Genomic DNA, 5,498 nt, shown 5'->3' with positions numbered 1-5,498 from the left:
CCTCCATGAGATCCTGAGGGAGAACCACAATTAGAGCCAGAATAAAAAGCTCAATATTTCTGGGACCAGGGGCTGCTGGAGGCAGCTCCCTCCCTGCCAGGCCAGCCGGTGCTCCAGGGGAACAGGTACCTGGTGCTGGAGTTTTTGTGGGATGAGGAACATCTGGAGCTCGGCAGCACAAGGCAGCCTTTGTGCAGCTGGGAAAGGCCGTGCCAGAAACCAGCACTTGTTTGGGACAGCTTCGGGGAGAGGGGGAGGGAAAGGGAAAAAAGAGCAGAGGGAAGCCACCTCCACCGGGGAAGGAATCTCAGCCTCCCCTCGGACAGTTCCCACCTCCCCCGCGGGGTTCATCCCCTTCCCCATGGGAATCCCTCCCTAAGCAGCACTGTGGAGCTGGTCCTGGCTGTATTAAATAATCCAAATCAAATCATTTGGATTCCATTTGACTCTGGAAGGGGCATCATCCCCTCCTGGCTGGCGGCATTCCAGCTGCAGGGATGTTTCCCGCTGGGATGATCAGATATCCTGATCTGAGAAGCGCTGATCAAATGATAACTCAAAGGGCTCCAAGGTTGCTATCCCTAAGGAATGTCCCAGGCAGAGCTGCCGGGCACAGGGAGCTTGGGAAAACCGGAGCTGAGGATTCCCGTGCCCGTGGAGGCTCCCGATGCTTCTCCTCATGGGCTCTCATCCTGCCTGAGCACAGACAACCCTGGAAACCGGAATTCGGGAATTTCACACCTCTCTGGAGCCACGGGAGCTCGGGATACCCCACGCAGGTTTTTTTTTTTTTGTTTGTTTTTTTTTTTGTTTTTTTTTGTGGAGGGTGGCTCTGGTCACCTTCTCAGAGGGAAACACATCTCCAATTAAATTAGAATATTCCTCTGGAGCCTGGTGGAGCAGCCGGAGCCGGGAGCAGTGGCAGAGGCCATGGATTGGGAGCCAGGGTCCATCAGAGAACTGGAGCGCACCGGGGAGGACTGGGAGCTCTCCCCACACCTCCCCCGGGGACAGGGACCTCATCCCAGCCCATCCCAGCCTCTGCTCCAACACAGCCAAATCTCCGAGCGCTCCATGGATCCAAAAAGAGCTGGAGCTGCTGCTGGCTGCGCCAGGGGAGGAAAAAAAATCCCCAAAATCCCCCCAAAATTCCCCCAAATCCCTTTGTCTCTTCCACCCAGAGCTGCAGAGCAATTACCGAGCCCCCGGGGGTTTCACACGCAATCACAGGGGCCTCCTCCCGCTAACAGTTAATTTGTTTAATGACTCGGGAGGGCCCTGGGGGCTCCTTGGTGTCAGCATTCATCTCCCTGCTCTCCAAAGGATTTTCTCTCCACCCAAAACTGGGGGGATTTGGTGAAATCCTCACCAAGGCAAGATTTAGGAAATCTCCCCCAAATTCCCGGCGCTCTCTGACCTCCAGGGACACAACAGCAATGCTGGATTCAGGGAAGGGACCTGCAGATCCTCCTGGATTTTTGTCCATCCACCAGCAGAGATGAGCTGGGATAAATTACGGCCTGGAAAAGGAAAGGAAAAAGCCAAATATGATGTAAACTGTGATTTGTGTTTGAAATCCAACCTCACTCCTGCCCCTGCTGCCAGCCTGGCCTGACACATCAGGGTGGGAGGAACTGGGATGCTCCAGCCTCCACTGGAGTCTAAGCCTTGGGAAAGAAAGGGGAAGGAAGGGTTGGGAATGCTGATGGTGTGTCCTGCACAGAGCTGGGGGGAGCAGCGCTGCAGATTGGGAATGGCAGGATGGGGGGTTCCATGGGATTGGGAATGGCACGATGGGGGGCAATTCAATGGGACTGAGGTCCTGAGGGAGATGGGGGGTTCCAATGGGATTGGTGTCATGGAGGAGATGGGGGAATTCAGTGGGATTGGGGTCCCGGAGGAGATTGGAGAGTTCAATGGGATTGGGGTCCTGGAGGAGATGGGGTGCCCAGCACAGGCTGATATCCCAGAGGAGTTGGGATCCTGGAGAAGCTGGGGGTCCTGGAGGAGGTTGGATCCTGGAGGAGAGGGGATCTTGGAGGAGGTGGGAGTTCCAGTGGAGTTGGGATCCTGGTGGAAGTGAAGGTCCTGGGTGAACTGGGAGTCCCAGTGAAGCTGGGATCCTGGAAGAAAAGGGAGTTCTGATGGAGGTTGGGGTTCCCTGGAGGAGCTGGGGGTCCCCGGGATGCCCGGGGCTGTGGGACATCCCCACCCCAGCCGTTACCAGCACCTCCCTCCATTGTTTCCCAACCCGTGTTTTTCCCTATGACCTCATCTTCCCTTGGCTCCCGCTGGCGATTTTATGGCAGGGAAATTATTCTGCAGCCAAAGGAGAGCAGATCCAGGGTTCTCTTCCCCTCACCCCGTTTCCAGCTGGGTTTGTTTCTGCTCCAGGCACAGCAGAGGGATCGTGTGAGATGAGCTGGGAGCTCTGGTCAGGAACGTTTTCCTTGTTCCTGTAGGAACACGAGAGGCACCAGCCAGAGGTTGAAACAATTTCCCCTCAGGAACCAGCCCTGGACACAAAAGCTTTTCAGTTATCATCAGCATTTTGTAAGATTATATTAAAATAAACCTTCAGGCTCCATTTCCTGCTCTGGAGATCCCCCTGGTAGGATTATGAGGCACAAAAAACACTTCCCAGAAATCTCAACAAGGCTGTACCAGGAATGTTTTCCCCCTGTTCTCACACAAACCCTGCATGCTGTAAAAGCCTCAAAACAAGAAATGAGGCACTAAAATGGGAGCTGGGCCAGCTGCAGATCCCACGGTGGGGTGGGGGGGGGATTTTCCCTCTTCTCCCATTAGGAAGAACCCTGTGGGTTGAAGAAGTGGAGTTGGAATCCTTCTGGGACCAATGGGATTTCACCTTTCCCACCTCACACAACTCCTAAGGAAGCACATGGAGAACATCCCCCTGAGGTGGCACGGTGAAAATGAAGGATTTTAGGTAAAACAACCAGGAGAAAGGGAAGCAGGAGCTCATCCATGAGCTGCAATCCCAGGAATCCAGCACGGACACAAGCACAGAGCTGTTCAAGGGCTGGTTGACCATGCAAGACTAAACAAACCTACTGAGAGAGAGCCAGTAAATACCTGAAAAATAACTGCAACTAAATTAAAACTTGGGATTGTTCCACCTGGAAAAGAGAAGGGTCTGGAGAGACCTCAGAGCCCCTTCCAGGGCCTAAAAGGGCTCCAGGAGGGCTGGAGAGGGACTGGGGACAAGGCATGGAGGGACAGAACACAGGGAATGGCTTTAAACTGCCAGAGGGCAGGGATGGATGGGAACTGGGAATTCCTGGCTGGGATGGAATTCCCAGAGCAGCTGTGGCTGCCGCTGGATCCCTGGAAGTGTCCAAGGCCAGGCTGGACACTGGGGCTTGGAGCACCCTGGGACAGTGGAAGGTGTCCCTGCCCATGGGATGGTGGCACCAGATGGGATTTAAGGTCCCTCCCAACCCAACCCATTCCAGGATTCTCCAAAATCTCCTCTCCAAACTCAAGAACCCCCGACACAACATCTGCCCTGGGAAAAGGACACCCTGAGCCGAAATTCCCCGTGTTCCCTCCACTCCCCAGGCCCAGGCTGGGACTGGAAGGAGGAACCTCCAGGCTGGGCTTGGGGCACCAGGAGGGCTGGGAGGGGGCAGGGGAGCCCCGGGAGGCGAGCACGAGCGCTCGGCTTTAATTGCGGCGCGCCTGCCAAGCCCAACAAAGCCGCGCACGAAGAATAGGAGTCATTTATTCTGTCTGCAGGTCCGGATTGTTGCCGTGCCGAGGGAGGGGCGGGAGGTGAAATCCATCCCTTTCCAGGCAGTGACTCAGGTGCCGCGATCCACCCCGGGCGCGCATCTCGCACCGCGAGCGGCTCCAGCCGCGCTCGCCCCGGGGCTCATAATGGGATTATTGTTCCTTTGCGTGCAAAGCCTCGCTTGGGGTTGCTGTCCCCGCCCTGCCCTGCAAACCGCAGCCGCCTGCGCCTTCCCAGCCCCCGGCACGGCACGGGCCGCCCGGCAGAGCCCGCTCGTTCCTGGCATCCCCGAGAGCCGCTCCTGCGCCCTGAGTCACCGCCGGGCTGCCAGGGACCACCGGCAGCAGGGAATAGCTGGGAGGGATCAGGGGTCATCCAGCCCCACGGGACCATCACAGGGGACATCCAGCCCTATAGGGATCATCCAGCCCCACAGGGACCATCACAGGGGACATCCAGCCCTATAGGGATCATCCAGCCCCACGGGACCGTCACAGGGGACATCCAGCCCCACAGGGACCGTCACAGGGGACATCCAGCCCCATGGGACCGTCACAGGGGACATCCAGCCCCATGGGACCGTCACAGGGATCATCCACTCCCACAGGGACCGTCACAGGGGACATCCAGCCCTATAGGGATCATCCAGCCCCACAGGGACTGTCACCGGGGACATCCAGCCCTATAGGGATCATCCAGCCCCACAGGGACTGTCACCGGGGACATCCAGCCCTATAGGGATCATCCAGCCCCACGGGACCGTCACAGGGGACATCCAGCCCCATGGGACCGTCACAGGGATCATCCACTCCCACAGGGACCATCACAGGGGACATCCAGCTCCACAGGGACTGTCACCGGGGATATCCAGCCCTATAGGGATAATCCAGCCCCACAGGGACCATCACAGGGGTCATCCAGCCCTATAGGGATCATCCAGCCCCACAGGGATCATCACAGGGGTCATCCAGCCCTATAGGGATCATCCAGTCCCACAGGGATCATCACAGGGGACATCCAGCCCCACAGGGATCATCCAATCCCACCGGGACCATCACCAGGGACATCCAGCCCTATAGGGATCATCCACTCCCACAGGGACCATCACAGGGATCATCCAGCCCTGTAGGGATCATCTACTCCCACAGGGACCATCACAGGGATCATCCACTCCCACAGGGATCATCACAGGGATCATCCAGCCCTGTAGGGATCATCCAGCCCCACAGGGACCGTCACCGGGGACATCCAGCCCTATAGGGATCATCCAGCCCCACAGGGACCATCACAGGGATCATCCAGCCCTGTAGGGATCATCGACTCCCACAGGGACCATCACAGGGATCATCCACTCCCACAGGGACTATCACAGGGGACATCCAGTCCAACCCCTGCCCAGACACCCCAAAAATCCCACCCTGAGCATCCCTGGGAGCTCTGGCTAACCCTCCTGGAGCTCTGGCAGCCTTGGGAATGTTCCTGGGTCCCCTGGGCAGTGCCCAACAGCCTCTTTAGGGGAAGCACCCTTTAGGGAAGAGCCTTTCCCTGTGATCCATCCCCATGCCCTGACACAGCCCCAGCATTCCCTGGCTCCTGTCCCTGTCCCAGGGAGCAGTTCCTGCCCCTCAGGAGGAAATTCCCCTTCACTGCCCGCACAGCCCTGGGCAGGGACACCTCCCACTGCCCCAGGCTGGCCTGGGACACTTCCAGGGATCCAGGGGCAGCCACAGCTGCTCTGGGAACC

The 5,498-nt window shown here is 57.8% G+C and overlaps 1 long non-coding RNA gene across 1 annotated transcript; it reads left to right on the top strand.

Annotated features, from left to right (window-relative positions):
- Nucleotides 1–2,160: 2,160 nt before the first annotated feature.
- LOC137485303 (uncharacterized) lies at nucleotides 2,161–3,107 on the top strand. Its single transcript, XR_011005259.1, has 2 exons — nucleotides 2,161–2,553; nucleotides 2,809–3,107. It is a non-coding gene; the product is annotated as an uncharacterized lncRNA (long non-coding RNA).
- The last annotated feature ends 2,391 nt before the right edge of the window (nucleotides 3,108–5,498 follow it).

This window comes from Anomalospiza imberbis, chromosome 19, assembly GCF_031753505.1.
Source record: "Anomalospiza imberbis isolate Cuckoo-Finch-1a 21T00152 chromosome 19, ASM3175350v1, whole genome shotgun sequence".
Classification (NCBI taxonomy): Eukaryota; Metazoa; Chordata; class Aves; order Passeriformes; family Viduidae; genus Anomalospiza; species Anomalospiza imberbis.
The sequence above is the reverse complement of the archived record's forward strand: the minus strand, read 5'-3'. Positions and strand labels throughout refer to the sequence as shown.